We start from the raw sequence: 24755 nt of genomic DNA, 5'->3' as shown, positions 1-24755 counted from the left end.
AGAAGGAGAGATTCCTTCCCCCAACACATATACACACACCCCTCCCCACCTGCCACAGGCAGGTAAGCTGGCCATGGGAGAGTTGGCTTAGAGGTCATTAGAGTGGGAGCGCTAGAGCAGGCCCTGCACCTCACCTGGGCAGCACAGTAGAGCTGGCCCAAGTGAGGAAGGCAAGGGTGAGCCAGCCCTGAGGACAGGACAGTAAGTGAGCTGACTTCATTCCAGCTGCAACATTGGCTGAGCTACCCAGAGATGTGCCAGAGAGCTTGCCCTGGTGGTAGGAGCACAGAAGAACTGGTGGGCTGACCAGCTCCATTACCTCTCAGGCCCAAATCCAAGGCTTAGAGTTGGCCCACTCTACATCTAACTCCTCTATGATCTGCTGGAGCACATAAAAGGGCTGTCCTGCAGATCCAAAGCTGCAGGATCTCCATGACACAGGGCAACAACAGGATAACCAGGAGGTGTCCAGTAAGGTTCCAGTATTGATAATGTAGCAAAAGCCAGAGGCCTCATACTAGACCAATGAGTGATTGCAGCAAACACTTGCAAGCAAAGAAGTGTGAACAAAAGGGCACACTGTGTGACACACTACAGCTTCCATGACAATGTTTTTATTCTATCTTTTCAATTTAATTTAATTTAATTTGGGATGGAGAGGTTGCAAGGGAAGGAGGCAGATATGTATGGATAGGATGAGGAGATGAGTGGGATTGAATTGCATGATGGGAAATTCACAAAGAATTAATAGAAAGTTTTTTATAAAAGAAGGTTGGTATATGTCTATGTTTTTAACCCATGTTTATCATGAACCATCGTGTGGGGCAGATGTCTGATTAAGGTAAAGCACTTGAGGTAGAAAAACAGGAAGGAACACAGGAAGGGAAAGAAGGAGGCAGGAGGGAGGAAGGGAGGAAAGGTAGAAAAACTTTGTCACATCTTGAAGAACTCCAAGTTAAGACCCAAACCAGAGTAGCTTACCAAAAGTATAGTTTAGAAGACGTCGTGCATGCATAGGACAGGTATGTACAGTGGGAGAAAAATCAACCTTTAACTCTTATGCTTGTACTTCCAGAAGTCCCTGGATAAGTTACAAATGTCCTCCTCAATGGGTACACCATATAGCTTCATCAAGATTTCTTGGTCACTGGAAGACTGCAACAGTCTTCTGAAGGAGTAGGCCTAACTTTAGTACCAAGGTAGCAGAAAGTAGACACCGTGTGAAGGAGCCAAAGGCAGTGAAGAGCAGTGTCGTCTCTTTCTTCAACACTTCAAAGGAATTCGGAGTAATAGCTACCTCTTTAAGCAGGCCGATAACTCGATGTTATCATCTTAAAGGCCCCAGAGGGACAGAGAAAAGTTAGGTCGAACTCCCTGGCAATGCTGGCACACTTCTGATTCACCTGAACACCACCCACAGGCCAGAGAAGAAATGGTAACTCTCCAGAGCTTTCTTCTCACATTAAAAGAATGTTAAGCAATCTTATTTGAGAGGACCTGTGGCCACTGTCCCACTAGGAACTGCTTTATGAATTCTGGACTGTGCTATTAAGACAAACGATGAACTTCGGTGTGTACTAAAGTCAGAAAGAGCCAGGCAGCCCTTGGGATAAAATTTCATAGCCACACAACTAGAGACATATTTGGTAAAAAAGAAAAAAAGGATGTCAGGGGGATTTCCAAAATCTCCTAACTGGAGGACAATCATAGCGGTGAGTTTGTGGGGAGAGTCGACCAATCACGGAGCTCTAGCTTGTGTTTTAAGGAAAAGGAAACTTGATTACCAGGAAAAAAAAAAAAAAAGTAAGTGTCAAGAAGGGACCCAACAATAATTAGTCCTGTTGTGAGGGGGAAATGCTTCTCAGAAAGCCATTTCACATCAAACGCCAATGTGGCCTCCTATCAAACCTCACTGTTCATGTTTTTTTTCAGATCTCTGAACAAGTTGAATGGAGTGGTTTCCCTTTCAACTACATTATAAAGCGTTTTCAAAGGCTTGTGCTATCTCCATTTGTAGTATCTGATAGTGAAGGGGCAGAGTTCATTTTTAGCCAATAAAATAACTCTTCATGAGGTTGTGAATTTGAGCCCAGACAAGCCACAAAAAGTACAGACTCAACTAGACGTTCAAAGTTCCTAAAACGCACACATACATCACTGCGAACAGTAAATACAGGAAGCACAGACCATTCTTCAGCCCTGGTCTCAGTTTTGATGAACTGTTTTGCCATGAAGAATCTTCCCTCAGACGGCTTGCACTAGAAAGAAAAGGACAAAAATACCCAGCCCTGGCTTTCTCACGGGGCAAACCTTTTCCTTTCTCTGTGTGAAAACTTCAAGGGTTTCTGATTGCCCACAAAAATTTTACAAGCTAGTCCCACAACATAATGTGACTTTTTAAAGAACAAGGAAGTGCAAGGGCCTCTCGCAGGCAGCGGCAGTGTGTTTAACTGCTGGTGTTAGCCACAGCAGTATGACCTCTGCTTAGAGCAGCTTTGACCACCAGTCATCAGCTCTGGGGAGAGACATACCCAATGTGACACAGGAAAGAAGTGTCAACTGTGGTAAGTCATGGCTGAGACCTATGGAGAATGAAACCCGTCACCAAAGTAGATCCAAAGCATAGGAAGGGTCCAGAATTCTCCATTTGGCAAAGTCAAATACAGGCATTATCTTCCTGACCTTGCTAGCAAACAAGGATACTGATGTGATAGAGAAACCTGAGAAGGGTATTGAATTTTGTTCTGTGACGGATTGAACCCAAGGCCTAACATCTGCCACTAAAGCTACATCTCCAGCTTTAGCAACAATGTGAATTTCCCTTCACATTTGATATATTTAAACATTACAGCATGCATGTAAGATACACGTTCTCTTTGTATATTATAAGCACCAATATTTTCTCTCAAATTTTGTGTGATACAAACCAAGATTATTTTTTATTCTTCACCAATTTTGTATATGTACACACTGAACTTGGGGGGCATTTTCACACCTTCTTATGTATTTCTTATCCATCCCATCTTATCTTCTCTTTCTCTTATCTCTTGCTTTGTCTCCTGAAACCTTTTTTCTTTCCAACAAGGCCCCTCCTACTTTGATGACATTTCTTTCTTATCCAATGGATTTAGTTATAGTTGCTTGAATGGGTATGAGTGGAGGGTCATTAACTGGAATATAGACAACTTACCAGTGGATATACTGACACAGAAAATGAACTCTTTCCCCCCAAACCTATTAACTGGCTGTAGTCCTTCAGTGAGGGGTGAAGCCTCAGGAGCCTCCAACAGGTACTAGAGGAAAGTGAGGTTCCAGTCTTGTGTAGGTCTTAGGTGGGTAACACTACTGCAGTGAGTTCACACGTGCAAACACTGTGTTGTGTCCAGAAGATATTATTTTTAAAGCTGCTTTATGCTTTATTTTCTGTGTGTGCATATAAGGAGAGGTGTTACTGTGTAGGGTTGTGCATACATGTGAACACGTTCACTATATGTAGAGATCAGAAAACAACTTACAGGAACTGGTTCTCCCCTACTGGCCATATGGATCGTAGAAAGAAATCTAGGTCATCAGGCTCAGCATCAGAGTCATGTTATTGTCCCATAGGAAATCTTCTTAGCACTCCATGCCAAACTCTGGCTCTTAAATATGTCCTCCCATCTCCTTCCACAGTGGTCCTTGAGCCTCATCATGGGTAGAATAGAGAGATCTGGTTGAGGAACAAGCACTCTCTGACTATTTACTCTCTGGAGTGTGACTAGTTGTAGATCTCTAAACTAGCTGTTGCCTGCTGCAAAAAGAAACTTAGACTTAGAACAGCACTGATCTATGAGTATAAACCTAAGCATTTGGAGGACAGTTGAATACCATGCCCATGTAAGATAACAGTCACAAGTCAAGAAAGTCTTCTAAACTTATTTCTATTGGAGAAAACACTGACATAGTCCATCTTCTTTGAGAGACATGGACAGAAGACATGCTTTGGGATGCTTAGCATCACTTCAGTGTCTGCTTTCTTCAATAAGTTAACTTTAACAAGTGCACCTTTAGCAAGCTAATAATTTTTATCTCCTTGTGGCAAAAAAAAAGGAGGATAGCCCATCCACACGTAGAAGATGACAGCCTTGAGGTGAGATCATCTTGGATTGCATGTTCTTAAATAGCTGGTATCTACTCAGTCAGGGTCAGGACTGATTTTTCTTCTAACTAGCAGGCCATCATTTTAAAAATATTCCTCCATTGCAAAAGTGAGATCTAATCCCCTGCTCATGCGTGTGTTCTATCTTGCAAGCACTATGATGAACTATGTGGCAGAAACAACATTCTACCAACACTGGCTCTTAACTCTAAGAGAAACTGCAGTTTCAGCTTACCTTTATTTTAAGAGCATTGAATGCCACATTAGAAATCTCCCTGGTATTTCAGAGCCCATTTGGTGATGCCATGACATGATATATAAAGATAAGGCCAGCTATCAACCCCAGTCTGGTAGTAAACCTTACCAAACAGAGGTAACGTGCATCCATTAAGGAACAACACACAATCTCTGAGATGTGTATATACATTAAAACACCAAGAATTCCCAAACATGTACACCTTGACACACTCCAAACTTAGTGATTAGGTGAAAAGCAGATTCCTTAGTTATGTATGTACCATGATATGCTCACCAAGAAAAGAAAAGCTAAAGAGACAAGACATAGCACTGCCTGTCAGAGAGACTTTCTGATGCAGGTTGTGTAGCATGGCCTTCTGAAAGCTATATATGGGGTTGGAGAGGCAGCTCAATGGATAAAGAGCACTTGCTGCTCTTCCACAGAAATAGAGTTCCATTTTAAGGATCCATGCCAAATGACTCACAAAAATGATGCCTAAAATTCCAGCTCCAGGATATTCAGAGTCCCCTTTTGGTCTCTGAAGGTACATGCATGCATATCACACACACACCACATGAGACACTCTCTGAGGGGGAAGAACAGAACATGGTATTTTCTATTTCTAACATTTGTGAACTTTCAGATTCTCTGATCAAAGTTTATTGCAGAAGATCCCTGAGACCCCTGGAAACGGACAAATTAGAAAGTCAGAAATAAAAGAGAGAATTTCAGATGCTTTGGGTATTGAGGTGTGATTTCTTTTTTCTTTCTTTCTGGCAAGCACCCACCCTTCTTTTAACTTTTTGTCCTTTCACTTTGTACTGCAATAAGCTCATCTTGGTGAATAGATTGCTAAAGATTTAATAACTGTCATACTTATTCGTTGTAATGTCTTTGTTCTCATATAAAATCTTTTAAAACTATTGTAAAAATTGCCAACTCATGCAGTAGGTCTTCACAGGAAGTCCCTTTACACCCACACAGGGGCCCACAAGGATGATTACATAAAGGAACTGTCTCCAGTGAGAGAAAAGACACACATTCGGTCCTTTGTTTTCAGGGTTGGTTTGTTTCCTTTGTGCATTCTTCTCATGCTTTTTGGTGACATAAAAATATGCTCTAGCTCACCAGGGTAGCCACTGTGACCTACATCATCATGTTCTCGTGCACTTTATGGTTTCCCCTTCACTTCAGGGGCGAGAATGCATGAGCCCAATTCAGCTTTTGCTAGCTGATGATGTCAGACATCATCAGTCCATGGAGGTGCTCAAACAACAGGAGTGACTTTAGCATATAAACAATTCCAAGATAGGTCTAGTTCTATTCTGGAGAGGAAAATAGAAAGTCATACATTTTATATGATTTTATAATTGATGACTAATGAGCGATAGGGGTTTTTTGTTAATTTGGAAGCTTGAATGATTTTTCCCTCAGTTTTCAACCAGATGTTTCCACTTTGCTGAATTTAGTAAACTAAAGCTTCCAATGTCTCACAATTTTTGAAAGACAAAATACCACTGTGTTGGTCAAACTGACCTTGATTCCTGAGGCCACAGGATGCTCCAGCCTCAGTTCCCCTGGTAAAAATGTTCTTTTTAAAAGTAGATTCTGTAACCCCTTCTCTAGCTCCCATCCTCATTCCTTACTCCTTTGGCTCTTTAGGAAAGAATCTAACAAAAGTTTTAAACTTTGACTACAGAAGATGATTCACTGGTACAATTTAGCATTTTCTTCATGTTATGGTGGACACATAGATTAGATACAAACAATACTTAGATAATCGTGGTTTCCCAATACATATCAGGAGCACAAATTTGAAGGCAGAGAGGATAGGAAGAGGGGAGAAAAAGATAAAAGGAAAAATGAAAGGAGGGAGGTAAAAGGATCTTAGTTTCCATCTAAAACAGATCTCTATCCTGTTACCTAGGATTTCACATTCACAAGGGTTCCGCCCCACCCTTCCCTCTGTGCTTTCCTAAGGAGCCACTTAACCTTTCCCCACTAAGGGGGAAGCCCTTAGTACCTTCCTGCTCTGTAAACACTAGCAGCAAATCCATTAAGTCACTGCATGGGGAGTGAGGCAATGAGGATCTTTCAAACTTTCCAGCTGTGACACAGCTTCTCTTTCCACCTGGCACACTGCTCACAGCTCTGCAAAGAGGAGTGTTCTGCCAGCAGCCCAGCGGCCAGACCACCTGGCCGAGGACAAGGAAGCCTTTCTTAAAGTGCCAACACCCAACCTTGGCTTGACTTGGTCCTACATTCTGAAACACATCCCTTCTTTCCAGTCCGTATGTTCTCTAGGAAGCTGCAGCACATCACACACACACACAAACACACACACACACACACACACCCCAAAGACACGAAGGTCCAGAAATGTAATTCTTGGCAAAATGCTCACTTAGCATATAAATGGCTTTAGATTCCATCCCTAGCACCCTAGAAACAGAACAAGGGAAATGGATCACTTGGTAAATTAATTGCCACAAGAATGAAGGTCCAGGAAGCCATGCTTAAAACTACATCATCATCGTCAACAACAACAACAAGAACACACCATCATTCCCTGTTTCTCTAACCCTAGCTACTTGGATAGGAGGAAGGAGACAGGTGGAAGCAAGTGGCTCTCTGAAGGTCTTGGCTTTTTACCGTAGATAGATCCTAACCCTGAAAGGTTTGGAAAGCAGCTATATGTGAATATTAAAATCCTCTGGTTACAGCAGACTACTTTCGTTATTACTGTTTCTTTAAAGTGTGGTATAACTAACTGACAAGATGGGGCTCATTTAAAAAAAAAAAAGTATGGCCTCCCACGTGTGTTGTGAAATTAGTGGATTTCGTGTCAAAGACACTAAGAATAGAAGGGATGATGTCACCTATTTTCCCTACCACCAAAAAGGAAAAGTGAAGGCATATTGGGAGGAAAAGTGTCAAACATTTAGTATTTGTTCATACTTGTTTTCTTCTCTTTGTGAAGGGACTTGTTTATTGCTGTTCTTTTAATGTGATAAATTAATATTCAAACCCGCAAAATTAAAAAATAAAATGAAACCTTCTTAATGCACTTTTCTCCATGTGGATTTTATTTCCTCTAAAGTATGGACAATGGCTCATTTGTATCAGAATATTTTTTTCCTTCTCTAATAATGATCTGCCAACCACACCCCAGGCCTTAAAGGTTAGGGCCACACACCTCTATTTACAACGGTCTTCCTGGATAGCTCTCACACAGAGAGCCACCAATTTCATGTTAACTTCTTACAGCAGTCCTATGAAAACAGTACAGGTGAAATCTTCCTGTACAGATAAAACCCAGGTAGACCTAAAATTGATATAAACAGCATTCATGCTGAAACAGCCCCACTCTACCTATTAGTTGGGCAATGTCTTGCCACATCATAGAAACCTTTGTAAGTGGGAGTTTGTTATCTAGTAGGTGAGTGACCTAGAAATACCTTTTGTCTTAATTCCCTATGTGGGAACTAACAGGATGCTGTCCTTGCTCTATTGCAAGTCAGTTGCCTAGCTAATGTCCCCAGCCCTAGGAGCACTACCTGGTAAAGAAAACTCAAACAGCCCAGGGATCCTCCCCCTTTTCTCAACTAAAGGGATTCCCAACGGCTGTCTCTACCTGCATAATCAAAGATTCCAACAGCTGCATGGAAAGGGGCACACACGTGCGCGTGCGCGCGCACACACACACACAAAGGCACACATGAAGGAAAAAAAGTTTAAAACCTTAAACATCATCAGGCAATAGTGAGCGATGGGACAGGCATTTAGCCCCAGCACGAGGGAGGCAGAGGCATGGGGATCTAGATTGAGGCCAGCCTGGTCTACAGAGCTAGTTCCAGGACAGCCAGGACTGCACAAAGAACCCCTGTCTCAGAAAACAAAACAAAACAAATGAGTAAACAAAATCCCTAAAATCACAGAGTTTGAAGAGGGCCCTGTGGACATTGGGACCCAGAACACATCTTAGGAAAGGAAGTGAGATAAAAAGTCATTAGAGACCTAAACCCACACTTCTCCCCATATGTCACCTCAGATCGTGGGCTATCAGAATTGAAAAACCCACTTTATCACTACAACCCCCAAACTTCTTCCGGTGACATTTTCACTCACATGGGGATTTGTTTTTTAAAAACTGTTAAATTTAAGTTACAGGCTTCAGAGGGAAAAGCCCACCATGTGAACCTAGATGTTTGCCTTCTATGCCATGCACCAAGGCTACTGGTGCCCTTCCCTCCTTCTCTTCCCCACCCACAGATGTCTGTAGCTAAGGAAATGTGCAGGTGGTATCTGCGAGCATCTGATCAGATATGCCCTGAAAAAGTGCTCCAGATGCAATTTAATGCTTCTCAAAATACTCATCAGACATGACATCTGTCACTTAATTCTGAAACATCCCTACTCCATCATGAAAATGAGACTACCCAAGGCCAAAGGAAGCCCCAGACTTTCTCCTTAACTAAGTTACTCATTTGCAAAAGAAATAATTATAGTGCCCAATATTTCAAAATCTTCTTCCAACAGCCTCCAAAACACAGCATTGGTGTATTAATATGTCGACCTATAACTGATGCCCTTTTCAGTTTCATACCAAAAAAATCTCATGAATCTTAGAATTATTCTAAGTTTCCTAGCTTTATAAATATGTTACAACTCCACTATTTATATCAGATCAGAGATCAGCAGCAGCATATCGCTATGTTTCTACCAGCCTAGGTGACTTATGGAACACAGAGTGAAGAATAAACACTGACTAACAGATTCACTTACTGTAATAATTAGACTTGTTATAATTTACTTTTCTATAAATCTCAAAGATAGCACAGAATCGTTAATCTCTTACTATAAATCATGCAATTGCTGACTTTAAACCTAATAATTATTCAGAAGCAAATTGTCCAACTCTACCTTTCTGATATCTTTCTGGCTTTCCTATGCTTTATCCAGAATGGAATTCTTAGCGACCTTGTTTTTAAGAAAGACTGCAGCAAATGCAGGATACCAAATCCCTTTGGGTTTTCTATTTTCCTGCAACTCCAACCTTTCTTCTTATACTTTAGTTTCTGCTGTCAAAGGTTAGCATTAGACATGTTTCCCTCCCCAAAAATACCCTGCCCAGAAAGGTTATGAGACCGTTGGCCTCCAGAGCACACTGTGCCATCTGCCACCATCTGCCCAGACAGTGAGCAGTGGTGAATGCAGAGACTTGTGGCTGCTCGTTATGTGCTTGCAATAAATGGTTGCTGAGAGATCAGCACTAAACAGGGCATACACACCACCACTTCTAAGACACAGGAAATACTGCAAACGGGTAGAAAGAATGCAAGACCTGTAAAATTTTAAGAAAAAAAAAAAAAAGGCTGCAAAATGCTATCTACCTTCAAGGCACAACAGAGACATTGCAAACATAAGGCAGAGCCTTATAAAAGTTATGTCTGGTTCTTCGCCCCAGACCCATGCTCACAGATATAAGACTTAGACTGAAAATATATTTACTAATACCTTAGCCATAGAGCTAGGCTCCTCTCTCGCTAGATCATAACTTAATATGATAAATAAAACCCATTTATTCTGATGGTCATTCTGCCACATGGCTGATTACCTATGCTCAGGTACCATGAGTCCATCTTGTCACATCTTCCCAGGGAAATGTCCCATGCCTTGCCATAGGTTTTATAACTGGCAGGTGATGTATCCATACAGTACACAGATATTCTATCTACAGAACCTGTCAATGGCCAGTCATGCATTGGGATAGGCCCATGAGTCACTCTACTCTTCCCTGCTAAACTTTTGGCTACTGATGGTGGAAGAAAGTCTTTAGTTGCAAACTCACTGGGTGAGCACACCAGGCTCCAATGGATATTTCCAAACTGTAGCCGTACAAACTGATTAAAATCCATGGGTAGCAAAACAAAGAGAGTAGATGTGGGCAGGAGACATGTAAGGAAGGGCACAGGGAGCAGGTACACAAGGGACATAAGAAAGGAGGAGTTAGGAGGAACAACCAACACTATATGCATGTATAAAACTGTCAAAGAACAAATGTAATAAAAAATCAAAATTATAATATATAGTTTTAAGATCTTGCTTAACTTTATTTGTGATTCTGACTCAAGGCAAAAACAAACCTACAAAATACAATGGTTGTTCCAATGAGCTGAGCAGACACAGAAGATCTGAAAAACAGAAACAAATCACAAGAAGACTTCATCCTCCAAGTTCACCTTTCATGTAAGGTGGAAATAGGAAAACAGAGAAATAGAAAATTAAGCAACTGGTTGAAACCAGGTTTACTTTTCTGAATGGGTTAAAACAGGACATTTCAGTCAACTCACCTGAACTGCCCTGTCTTGAAACTCAATGTTTATCTCTTGTTCTCCTAATGTATCAGGGAAAAGGTGGATATGTATCTCAGTTACAGTTGTGTGGTGGACAATTTTGATGAATGACTCTGCTTTCACTGTCCTGGTGTGTCAGCAAACAAATCATCCTCTATTATTTTATATCACTGTATAAAATATTATTTTGCAGTGAAAATCTACATCAACTGAGGTCACCATTCTCAAAGCAAGGAGCGGGGGGAAGAGTCTGATGCGAGAGCGTGTGATTTACAGCAAGAGTGACAGTGTGAGTTCAGCATACATCACTCCTCCCATGGCTGCCTGCGTACAGTTAGATCCTCTGCAACCACAAAAGAAAGGACAGAGGAGGAGAACAAAGTGGGAGACGGAAAATATGGAAGGAGGAGGAAATGAAAGAAGGGAATTTTTAATTCATTGCCAAAACAAAGCGTTCACTTCACATGCACTCAAGGGATTAGGAGATTTACAAACGGCAAAGAGATGGGATGTTTTTCTCTAAACATGACTTCAAGGCTCAGAACAGAGATGGGAAAATATATCAGGAATTTTCATTCTTTCCATGAGGATGTGTTCAGAATTATTGTTTGTCTTACATATATTGCATTGTTTAAAGTGTTGTACATAGCATTGATGGAGATAGGAAATGGTGAGTTTTAGAATTGTTCAAGACTGATAGCAAATTCAATGTAAATTTTAAGTCAGTTACTTAAATCATACACATTACAGCAAACAAACTATATTACTAATATATATGTGTGTATATATATATGTACATATATATCAGTATATTAATATATTACTAATATATACACATATGTGTCAGTATATTGCTATATTACTAAATACATATTAGTAATACTTTATGTTAGTAATATAGTAATATATATTTACATATATATGGTTATAGAACAAATATGATCAAAAAGAAATGCTCACATCCTAATTATATTTCCCCAGTGATGTGTATTTTTTAAAATCCCACATTCTAAACATTATGTTTTAAAATAAATCTTTTATCCAGCAAAAAGCCAGAGGCCATTCCCAAAACTTAGGAATCAAATTCAGGCTCCTAGCTAGACTATAATCTAGTACTAATATACTATCACTTCAGTATTGAGAGCTACATCTCAAATCACGGTCCTCTACCTGGGTTGAATGGCTAGGTAACTCTCATTGAGTGCTTATACTGTAAAGAATGATGTTTCTCGACTGACTCATTTTGTCCTCATTCAAGCCTCTAAGAAGTGACTTACACGGTGTCCTTGTTTGCACTTATTTAGAGGCATCATTCACTAGTAACGGCAGAGACAAGTTTCATGTGATTCAGTCATCACCCAGGGCCCTTTGTCTGACTCAGCACCTAGGAAAAATGATAAGCAGCTGAGAACCAGCAGGCTCCTGACACTTCTGTGGAAGTGCATATATGACAAGCAGATCAGGTAAGGATATGTATTTTCTTGGCATTCTATTTTTAAAATACAGTTTCTTTCCCTGCTAGTTAGGAGCCATTAGATATAGTCATCTATTTCATGGTTGTCCCAATTGTTGCTTTTTCCAGGCAGTTCTGGAGTCTTTAGCTATTAGATTTTCATGTAAAGTATCATGAGATTTCCTGATAATTGTTCAGAGAATACAGTGTTTTATGCTACCAATGATATATGGCCAGTGATCTGTAAAGGCAATGGTGCCCCAGTGATCTTTGAGACCCAGATGTCAGATGATACCCATTCCACATTTTGAAACCTTCCAAGGTTTTGCAGCTAGCAGAGATCAAAGTCTCCATGATATAGCCCAGCTGTCTCCTCCTCCTCCTCTCCCTCCTCCTCTTCCACCCACTGTGTTCTCCTTCTCCTCCCCTTCTCATCTCTCCCTCTTCTACTCTCCCCTTTCTCTGTCTTCCCTCCCTCTTTTCCTTCCTCACATTCTCTCCATCCTGCATGTATTATCAAGGATGACTTTTGTACCCCATTCACGTCTCTGCTTTATCACTTCTCATATCTCTTGTGAAGCCTGATTGTATATTTTATGTTCACCTATTTCCTCGTTTTCATCTCCCCATAGTCTGTGACGTCTAGTCCTGGACCTTGTCTACTGCAGTAACTGCCACACCTAATAAATATCACTTGACACAAAAATTAGTATCTCTTGAGTTGGGACAGCCAAATTATTCAAATTATTCAATGTATACAATACTCCCCCCGCTGATCACTAAGCTATATTTTCATCCGATGCCTCATGGCTAAAAGGTTGAAAGTCAAACTCATCCCTCTCCCTTGTTCATTTAGCTCTATTCACTTCCTACTGGTGTCAACATTTACAAAAAAATTGGTTCCTCCTACAAAAGAAGCCAAAAGTTAATAACTTCAAATTGCTCTCATTTTTTGCAACCAAAGCACCATTGGTCTAAAGTGCAGTATTATAGCTGTTTTGCCAACCAAATACACTTACACATGACAAACATGTTCACTCACACATGCAGAGAGAGAGAGGGAGAGAGAGAGAGAGATTAAAATCCAGTTGAAAATACCTATCCATGGCACCAATACAAACCAGGATAGGACTCTAGAAAATGTATCACAGTCTCATTCGATATTTTACAACTGAAAAAAAAAGTGGCCTGTGATTGTCCAACAGATAAGCGAAAATGTCAGCTCCACAGAACAAAAAGTATTAGTAAGCCATCACATCTATCTGCAAATCTAGTATAACTTTAGAAACGGCCAGATGCAATCAATAGAGGGATCAGAACTAGCTGGGTGGGTGAAGGAAGTGTGGTAGTTGCAAGGAACTACACACCCAACGTCTCAACATGCCCTAACAGTCACTGATAACTGCACAGAATATAACCCTGGTTCATCTTCAGGGAAGCTGAGATGCCCCACAAAAAGTCACCTGTGCTGCGAATTGGGGGGAATGGTAAAGTTTACTTTGTCTTGGTTTCTAGTGTTCCAAACATTACAGACTTTTAAAAAGAAAATTTTACTAGATGCACGGAGCTCTAAAGACTTATTTTTAACCACAGCCTCTTGCTAGAATTCTCTTAAAGACAAGTCCACCTCCCATCACCCTCAAGCTATTGTTTTTCCTTATTCAGACCCAAGCCCAAAGGCAGGTAAGAAATGACCAGTCAGAAACCATCATCAGTTCCTGAATATAAGCAGGACTCAAAGCAGAGCAGGAGGGGAGCTCAGGGTTGGCAGAACGGGGAGGGGATAATTCTGGTGCATGGTGAAATGGTGATGTCAAAGATCTGCTAAGAGAAGACAATAACAAACACTTTGCTATGGCCTTGACCCATTCTGCTAATCCTAAGAGAGATAAAATGTGTCTTAAGTGACAGTTTCATGATGCAGAGCTATGAAGAGATGAGAACAGTGTTCTTTGGTTCCCAGTTGCCAGCCAAGAGAGTTCATCACAGGGGACAGCCTGAGCCTACTGGCTGTGGTTTCTCTCCATTTCTCCTTCTCTCTGTCTTTGCTATTCTACAGCAATCTGGGTTTTCAAGGAATTTTAAAATGACTCCAAAGATGTGTTCATACTCCCTCCATCTGCTCAAGATGTTCACATTCAATGGGATTGGGAACATGGAGATAAAAAACAAGACTTGTTGGGGGCGGGGTGGGAAACCAATCATGCATACCTTGGGTTCCTTTTAGTGGCCAATGTTGACTGCATCAAAGGTTTGAAGACACATTTACTAGTTACTCATGCACGGCCTATCTAACAAGGTTATAATGAAAGCATGCTCCACACCCTAGCTCTGTCACACACACATGCTGCCTGACTAATGGCTGTGGAAAAGAGCAAGTCAGGAAAAGCCTCCAGGTGAAAGCATCTTTGGCCTGCTGAAGTCGTTGCCTCTACATTAGCACTCACTCCCCATAGGCAAACTCTTATGAGACAGACACAAAATCCCCAAGACAGAAATCTTGTACCCTTCCCTCAGTTTGAACTACCAGAAATCCTCCTAAATGTTAGACAAAATAAAAGATGATTTAGGTGTAGAGCACTAAGTCCAATGTTGGAGGACATATCTCCAGGCAAGGAGAGAGATTCAGTAAAGCTGCCTGTGAACGTACTAGTATGTTAACCACTTACTGCTGAAGCGACTTAGATGTGATGGGGAATGTGACTTCTGGCTAACAGCAGTAACTTTTACTACACATCTGCTAGATTTCCAAACATGTTTTCACTCCTTCCAGATTTGGGCCGATCTGATTTCAGCTTGAAGGATGATTTGTTGGCCCACTGGACAAGGGCTTTACTGAGTTTTAACACTCCTCAGGGCAAACAAATCAATAGGTAGAAAGAACCTCAAGAAATCCTCCTGACCATCAAAGCTGTCTAACCATGGAACGTATTTTTAGAAGCCGTGTGTTTTCCTGGTCTTTTATTCTGTCTTTGACTTGTGTTTTGAGTCACACTTTTTTCCCCAGTCCACTGACATTCTTCTCCTCTATTTCTAAAATATATTTTGACTTCTTCTGAGATAAGGTGCAAAGGGAACTTTGGTGAGTACATCATGTATGTAGCACAAGAGAGAAAGAAGAAAAGAGCACCATGTTTAGATTTATTTGTAATCTGTACTTGTCCAAAAGCTAGAGAGACAGAGAGAGAGAGAGAGAGAGAGAGAGAGAGAAAGAAAGAATATTACAAATCCAATTGAGTCTGTGCTTCTAAAGTTCTACTTATTAGCATCCTCAAAGTATTCATTTATGACAAATATATATATATACATATATATATATATCCTAGAAATAGACTTATTTTTATTTCTACCTGGAAAGTTAAGTCAGTTAGATAGAATGTCTATATTCCTTCAGTTTGTCTCTATCCTCCCTCAACAATTCCTCCTTTCTGTCTCTGTCTCTGTCTCTGTCTCTCTCTCTCTCAACTGTAAATATTTTATATCTTATAATTCCCATTTTCACTAACCTTAAAGATTAAACTTCCAGCATGCTACTATAGCTTCCTCATTCTGGCTTTTAGGGAAAGGCAGCCCTTTCATCTTGAGCTGCCAGCTAGTACCATACTTAAGATTGTCACAGACAATGCTATCCTGCCTAATAGGCCACTCTAAACCTGAATTAAAAGTTTGAAGCAACTATTACAGCTTGAATCTCACTAATTACACCTAGCAATCCCAGAGCAGTATATGTCAGCTTCAGCAGACTTCTTTAAGTGATCTGACTTTTGGTAATTGTCACGGAAATCATTTATTAAACTCTCATATATAACAAGACATCTTAGAGTAAATCCAAGAAAAAGTATAATGTGTAATAAAACTTATAACTGCAGACATTTTATGTACACTGCAACTGATTTAAGCAATAAATTCAACACATGATGAATAGTGCAATACACAGTAGTCCACACTTTCCACAAGGAATACATCCCAAGACCCATGGTAGATGCTAGGAACCTCAAAAACTACCAAACCCAAACATTCTAACTTTTCCCCATAAACATACATGCATGAATATTAATGATAAATTTTAACTTATAATTAGACATACTAGATAAACATGTTAGTACAAGAGATTACATGTGATTATTAAGAGATTAACAGTAATTTCTAATAAAATAGAAGCTCATTGTATAGTGCTCAATGGTAAAATACATAAGTATATGCTAATAAAAACATATTTTTCTCCAGAATAAGATGTCATTATTTATTGGGAAGATGACTTTCATTTGTTTGACTATTTTGTTTTGTTGGTATTTTATTTTGATGGACTCTCATGTAGACCAGCTCGTTATGTAGCCAAGAAATCCTTTCCAGTCATATATGAAAGCTCTACCTCCTAGTCCAAACAAAGAGGTCTCCAGGTTTCCATCTTTTCTGTCTTTTCTATCTACAGGCTAAGTGAGATGGGTTGAGATTTGTCTTGAACCTCTGAACCACTTGCCTCCACCTCCCTAGGTCTGGGATTATAGGAACATGGTACCATGCATGGCTCATATAAATAATAAACAAATACAAAGTATAACTTTAGTCTAACAAAGAAAGTTTAAACGCAGGCAATACAAAACCAGTACTAAAAATCCAATAAAATTTCAAGGGCAATGACAGTTTGAAAGAAAGAAAGAAAGAAAGAAAGAAAGAAAGAGAGAGAGAGAGAGAGAGAGAACTTTTAGACTCCTGAGCCTGCCTAAATGGTTGCAAGACAACTGAAGAATCAAACAGGCCCCTGAGAGGTTTGGGGTTATGAATATGAACTGCCATGAGAAACATAATAGTTCACTAAGAGGACTGAGAGAGTTGCAAAGCAAATTAATATAAGGCCTAGAAGGAGTTACCCAGCCGGCAAAGTCTCCTCATAAAGCTAAGAATTACTTCCCCACATCCCCTAGTCACTCATCATGGTTTGTGTGAAGCCATCAATCCAATTGACCTTGGGACAATCACCTTGTACTTTGAATGGCTCTTCTGATTAATTGGTAGGCATTGGAATATTTGTCCACCTTTCCACCTGATGAACCATAGCTCTAAGTTCTCTGGCTTGGCCCTTTTGTTGGTGATATTGACATGAGCATTTCAACCAGTCTGATAGAAGTCATACACTACATGAGTATTTCAACAACAGACTGGAGGAAGGTTTTTTGGTACTTTTGGTATTTCTCTGAAGACAATATAAGGTAAACTTGGCAATTCTTCAAGTTACATATAGTCATATATACAGTAAAACATTTTATAGTAAATTAGAGGAAAACTACTATATATGATAAATCTTAAAACTGCAAACATTTTGTATAAAATGGAACTAATTTAAGTATTAAATTCAATTTATAATGAATAATACAATATATAATAGTACTTTCTTGCCACAAGCAATATATCGCAAGATCCTGAGTAGATACAGGAAACCATAGAGACTACCAAACTCCAAACTCACTAGCCTTTTTGTCCTGGACACACATAGATGTAAGAATCTTACTAACAGAAACCAAGACCACTCACCATCATCAGAACACAGCACTCCCACCTCACCCAGTCCTGGGTACCCCAACACACCCGAAAAGCTAGACCCGGATTTAAAGGCATGTCTCATGATGATGGTAGAGGATATCAAGAAGGACTTTAATAACTCACTTAAAGAAATACAGGAGAACACTGCTAAAGAGTTACAAGTCCTTAAAGAAAAAGAGGAAAACAAATCCAAACAGGTGATGGAAATGAACAAAACCATACTAGACACAATATGGTAAAAAGGGAAGTGGACACAATAAAAAAAAAAGCCGAAGTGATGCAAAGCTGGAGATAGAAATCCTAGGAAAGAAATCTGGAACCATTGATGCGAGCATCAGCAACAGAATACAAGAGATGGAAGAGAGAATCTCAGGTGCAGAAGATTCCATAGAGAACATCAGCACAACAATCAAAGACAATGCAAAATGCAAAAATCCTAACTCAAAACATCCAGGAAATCCAGGACACAATGAGAAGACCAAACCTACGGATAATAGGAGTAGATGAGAATGAAGATTTTCAACTTAAAGGGCCAGCAAATATCTTCAACAAAATTATAGAAGAAAACTTCCCAAACCTAAAGAAAGAGATGCCCATGAACATACAAGAAGTCTACAGAACGCCAAATAGACTGGACCAGAAAAGAAATTCCTCCTGACACATAATAATCAGAACAACAAATGCACTAAATAAAGAAAGAATATTAAAAGCAGTAAGGTAAAAAGGTGAAGTAACATATAAAGTCAGGCCTATCAGAATTACACCAGATTTTTCACCAGAGACTATGAAAGCCAGAAGATCCTGGACAGATGTTATACAGACCCTAAGAGAACACAAATGCCAGCCCAGACTACTATACCCAGCCAAACTTTCAATTACCATAGATGGATAAACCAAAGTATTTCATGACAAAACCAAATTCACACATTATCTTTCCAAGAATCCAGCCCTTCAAAGGATAATAACAGAAAAAAAAAACAATAAAAAGACAGAAACAACGTCCTAGAAAAAGCAAGAAATTAATCCTTCAACAAACATAAAAGACAGCCACAAGAACAGAATGCCAACTTTAACAAAAATAATAATAATAATAATAATAATAATAATAATAATGCGAAACAACAATTACTTTTCCTTAATATCTCTTAATATCAATGGACTCAATTCCCCAATAAAAACACATAGACTAACAGACTGGCTACACAAACAGGACTCAACATTCTACTGATTATAGGAAACCAATCTCAGGGAAAAAGACAGACACTACCTCAGAATGAAAGGGAGGAAAACAATTTTCCAAGCAAATGGTCTGAAGGAACAAGCTGGAGTAGACATTCTAATATGTAATAAAATCGACATACAACCCAAAGTCATCAAAAAAGACAAGGAGGGGCACTTCAAACACATCAAAGGTAAAATCTTCCAAGAGGAACTCTCAATTCTGAATATCTATGCTCCAAATACAAGGGCAGCCACATTCATTAAAGAAACTATACTAAAGCTCAAAGCACACGTTGCACCTCACACGATAATACTGGGAGACTTCAACACACCACTTTAATCAATGGACAGATCATGGAAACAGGAACTAAACACGGACACAGTGAAACTAACAGAAGTTATGAAACAAATGGATCTGACAGATATCTACAGAACATTTTATCCTAAAACAAAAGCATATACCTTCTCAGCACCTCATGCTACCTTCTCCAAAATTGACCATATAATTGGTGACAAAACAGGCCTCAACAGATACAAAAATATTGAAATTGTCCCATGCATCCTATCAGATCACCATGGACTAAGGCTGATTTTCAATAAAAACATAAATAATAGAAAGCCAACTTTCACATGGAAACTGAACAACACTCTTCTCGATGATTCCTTGATCAAGGAAGGAATAAAGAAAGAAATTAAGGACTTTTTAGAGTTTAATGAAAATGAAGCCACAACATACCCAAACTTATGGGACACAATGAAAGCATTTCTAAGAGGAAAACTCATAGCGCTGAGTGCCTCCAAAAAGAAACTAGAGAGAGCACACACTAGCAGCTTGACAGCACAACTAAAAGTTCTAGAACAAAAAGAAGCAAATTCACCCAAGAGGAGTAGATGGCAGGAAATATTCAAACGCAGGGCTGAAATCAACCGAGTGGAAACAAAAAGAACTATTCAAAGAATCAACCAAAGGAGGAGCTGGTTCTTTGAGAAAATCAACAAGATAAATAAACCCTCAGCCAGACTCACTAAAGGGCACAGGGACTGCATCCTAATTAACAAACTCAGAAATGAAAAGGGAGCCATAACAACAGATCCTGAAGAAATCCAGAACACCATCAGATCCTTCTATGAAAGGCTATACTCAACACAACTGGAGAACCTGAATGAAAAGGACAAGTTTCTAGAGAGATACCAGGTAACAAAGTTAAATCAGGATCAGGTTAATGATCTAAACAGTCCTATATCCCCTTAAGAAATAGAAGCAGTCATTAATAGTCTCCCAACCAAAAAAAGCCCAGGACCAGATGGGTTTAGTGCAGACTTATATCAGACCTTCAGAGAAGATCTAATTCCAGTTTTTCAAAAACTATTCCACAAAATAGAAGCAGAATGTACTCTACCCAACTCATTCTATGAAGCCACAATTACTCTGATACCTAAACAACAGAAAGACCCAACAAAGATAGAGAACTTTAGAACAATTTCCCCTATGAATATCGATGCAAAAATCCTCAATAAATTTCTTCCTAACCGAATCCAAGAACACATCAAAACAATCATCCATCCTGACCAAGTAGGTTTTATTCCAGGGATGCAGGGATGGTTTAATATACGGAAATCCATCAACATAATCCATTATATAAAGAAACTCAATGAAAAAAAAAAAACCACATGATCATCTCCTTAGATGCGGAGAAAGCATTTGACAAAATCCAATACCCATTCATGATAAAGTCTTGGAAAGATCAGGAATTCAAGGCCCATACCTAAACATGATAAAAGCAATCTACAGCAAACAGTAGCCAACATCAAAGTAAATGGTGAGAAGATGGAAGCAATCCCACTAAAATCAGGGACTAGACAAGGCTGCCCACTTTCTCCCTACATAGTCCACATTGTACTTGAAGTCCTAGCCAAAGCAATTCCACAACAAAAGGACATCAAGGGGATACAAATTGGAAAGGAAGAAGTCAAAATATCACTTTTTGCAAATGATAGGATAGGATATATAAGTGACCCTAGAAATTCCACAGAGAACTCCTAAACCTGATAAACAGGTTCAATGAAGTATCTGGATATAAAATTAATTCAAACAAGTCAATGGCCTTTCTGTACACAAAGGATAAACAGGCTGAGAAAGAAATTAGGGAAACAACACCCTTCTCAATAGTCACAAATAATATAAAATACTTAATACGTATACTTTCTAATTACTCATAAATATAAAATACTTAATACTTATACTTTCTAATACTTATACTTTCTAATTACTCATAAATATAAAATACTTAATACTTACACTTTCTAATTACTCATAAAAACTCTTGAAGAAACCTTTATCTAACTTCTAGATATACCACTTATTGGCTGACTGTCACAGTCAGCTCTAGAACTTCATCGGTCTGGTTCCTGATCTGTGATGTTGAGATATAGACCTCTCACTTCTGTGTGATTGTGAAAGTGGCATGAGTTGAGTGGATCCCTGAGTCTCTGTGATTTGCTGATGAGTTAAATGAAACATCTGGAACAGTTAAAAGAGTTTTCACATAGCCATTGATCATCAGATGCTAATCTAAATTAACAAGATAATTTAAAGACATGATTTTAAACTTGTTGAAGTTGATACAATAATCCTTTCTGAGAATTACAACAATTTATCCTTTTGTTAAACAACAGATTATGAACACCATGTACAACAAGCTTAGCTGTCAGGGAAAAGCAAATGAGAATGACCTTGAGATTCCACCTTGCCCCAATCAGAATAGCTAATATCAAAAATTCAAATGACAGCATGGGCTGGCAAGAATGTGGAGAAAGAGGGCATTTCTCCATTGTTGGTGGGATTGCAAATTGCAACAACCACTCTGGAAATCAATCTGGTGTTTTCTCAAAAACTTGGAAATGGTTCTACCTAAAGATCCAGCTATTCCACTCCTGGACATATATCTAAAAGATGCTCCACCATACCACAAGGACACATGCTCCATTATGTTCATAACAGCCTTATTCATAATAGCCAGAAGCTGGAAACAATCCAGATGTCCCTTAATGGAAAAATGGATACAGAGAGTGTGGTTCATTTACACAATGGAATACTAATCAGCTATTAAAAACAAGACCATCAAGAATTTTTCAGGCAAGTGGATGGAACTAGAAAATATCATCCTGACTGAGGTAACCCAGACCCAAAAATATATGCATGGTATGTACTCACTACTAAGTGGATATTAGCCATAAAAAACAGGATACTCATGATACACCCACAGACCCAAAGAAGTTAAACAAGAAGACCCAAGTGAGGATGCTTGTATCCCACTTAGAAGGGAAACATAATAGTAAAGGGAGGCAAGGGGAGGGAGGAAAGTGGATGGGAGAGAGGAGCATGAGGGAAACAGGAGGACAGGATCAGGTGTGGCCAGAGACAAGAGTAAGGCCCAGAAGACCAGGATAATAAATGGAAATCTGCAGCTGCCAGAGATGGGGGGAGTGGATTTCTAGGCTGTCCCTGAGAACTGAGATAGGGGAGGCTCCCAGGAGTCAATGAGGGTAACCTAGTGGAGATGCCTATCAGTGGGGACATGGACCTGAAGACACTACCTCCTGTAGTCAGGAAGGACCCCAGTGGAGGGCTAAGGACACCAACCCACCCACAAAACTTTCAACCCAAAATGTGTCCTGTCTAAGAGAAATGCAGGGCCAAATGGAGCAGAGAATGAAGGAATGACCAACCAATAGCTGGTCCAACTTGAGACCCATCCCTTAGGCAAGCACCAATTCCTGACACTATTAATGATTCTCTGTTAAGCTTACAGACAGAAGCCTAGCATGACTGTCCTCTGAGAAGCTCCACCCAGCAGCTGACCAAAAAGATGCAGATAACCACTTCCAGGACCCTTATGGGATTGAAGGCCCTGAAGGGGATAGGAACCCTACTGAAAGACTAACTGTGTCAAAAATCCTGGACCCCTGGGAGCTCTCAGAGGCTGAGCCACCAAGCAAACACCATACCTGGGCTGGACCAAGGACCCCGGCACATATGTAGCAGAGGGCTGCTGCATACCTTGTCCTGTGTCAGTGGGAGAGGACAGGAGGAACTCCATGAAGGGAAGACCAGTAGGAGGGGCAGCAGCATTTGGGGTGTAAATAAATAAATAAATTTTTAAAAATTAACTGTAACTTACCCATTAAATCCCAGATGAAGTAGCTTGAAAAATAAAAACAAAATACCATGCTTTGCATTCTGTGTTGACTCTTCCTTCTTCTAGTGGCTGCCGCCTTAAGTAGGTTATCATGAATCTACCCCACAGTAGACAAGTTCCTGGAGCACCACTGCTCAGCCTCTATAGTGAATTCTTTCTTGTCTAAATATAGGGTTATATGACAGAGATTACACTAGAGAGAGAACAAAATCTTCAAACTTATGTATTAGACTCCCTGATTGGGTAGCCTACCATCTTTATCTGCATGAATCACTGCTCTAGGTTGGTCCTTCCCCATAGCTTTCATAAGTATCTGCAGCTCTAATTCCTCATACAAATTACCTTACCTCCCCTGATCCTCTGATCCAGTCCCTGATCCAGCTTCTAACACCTCCGTCCTAGAGATGTAAAAGCCATCTTCATCCCACCCTTTTCTAGCTACAATAGGAGGTGCTGTGGATTGGCAGCTCATGGCTTCCTATCCCAACTGGCTAGTCTCTCAATGAGAGGCCTTTTACATCCTGAGTTCTCTCTTCCCTTTTCTTTTTTTTTTTTTTTTCTGAGGGTGGAGAGTGGTCACATAGCTAGGCTCAATTCCTCAATTCTCACAAACCACTACCAATGTGGCTACAAGTACCTACATTCCTCAGTATTAAAAAAATAAATGCTAAAGAAACACTAAATTCCTTCACCTGCGGGATACAAAGAGCAGCTGTGAGCAGAGATGCTGGTGCTCACCAGATTGCAATCACTGCCACAGGAAAGTTGTGCATGCAGTATCATGGGACCAAAGCTCAGTGCCATGAACTACAACCCTCGAAAGCTTAAATATGCCTACCTCACAGGTGTAACCATGTTCACAGATGTAACCGGCTTCATCATGTAGAAGCACACTGCTCAAATACCTCTTGGGACAGAAAAGAATTTATGCAAGTTCTCACTCCCACCCAACTGGGGCCTCAGCCTTGTGAAAAAGCACCATGAACCTGGTCTTGGCATTTTTCTAAATACGTTTCCATTTTGAAATGATTTTTTAAAAAGCAGGAAGTAGCACTTTCACTTCTGCAGTGGGATTCCCTCCATGTCTCCCTAAAGACATAACATCACTGTGTTCCCTTTAAACGTCTCAGATTGGGCCAGTTTCTTACACAGATAACACATCGCTCCTGGCTAGGATCCACGAAATTTCATGTCGCCCACCTCACTTTTATTACTTAATAATTATCTTGGCAGACACCGATTCAACAGTCCTTGGAATGCTGGTGGGAAAGATCCATCACACTTAGTATTTCTCAAGAGGAAATTTGTCTAGTGGTTAAACTCAAGAATGACTCATAGAGATGCCAATTCAAACCCAGGCTGTGATTCACTCTGTGACCCTTGCCCTACGCTCTCCACCCTGGGTTTCTCAATATGTTGAGCTGCACATCTCCATTTGCTACCATAAATAATGAGCTATACTTAGAGATTATTTGCAAACTGACTAACATTGGGAGACCTAATATGTCCAAGGTAATGTGTCACCAACGTGAAAGCATAAGTCGATATTCATAAGAAGTCATTTTCTCAAGGTTAATCATGGACTGAAGAAAGAATGTGATCAAAGCCT

General features: G+C 39.9%; 1 long non-coding RNA gene across 1 annotated transcript in view; it reads right to left on the bottom strand.

Annotated features, from left to right (window-relative positions):
- Positions 1–23531, bottom strand: part of 5430437J10Rik (RIKEN cDNA 5430437J10 gene) — a 98666-nt gene extending 75135 nt beyond the window's left edge. Inside the window, exon 1 of the long non-coding RNA NR_045274.2 lies at positions 23494–23531. This is a non-coding gene — a long non-coding RNA (RIKEN cDNA 5430437J10 gene). The remainder of the gene's footprint in view (positions 1–23493) is intronic.
- Between the last annotated feature and the right edge of the window lie 1224 nt (positions 23532–24755).

Source organism: Mus musculus, chromosome 15, assembly GCF_000001635.26.
Source record: "Mus musculus strain C57BL/6J chromosome 15, GRCm38.p6 C57BL/6J".
Classification (NCBI taxonomy): domain Eukaryota; kingdom Metazoa; phylum Chordata; class Mammalia; order Rodentia; family Muridae; genus Mus; species Mus musculus.
Note: the sequence above shows the minus strand (reverse complement) of the source record. Positions and strands in the feature narration are given on the sequence as shown.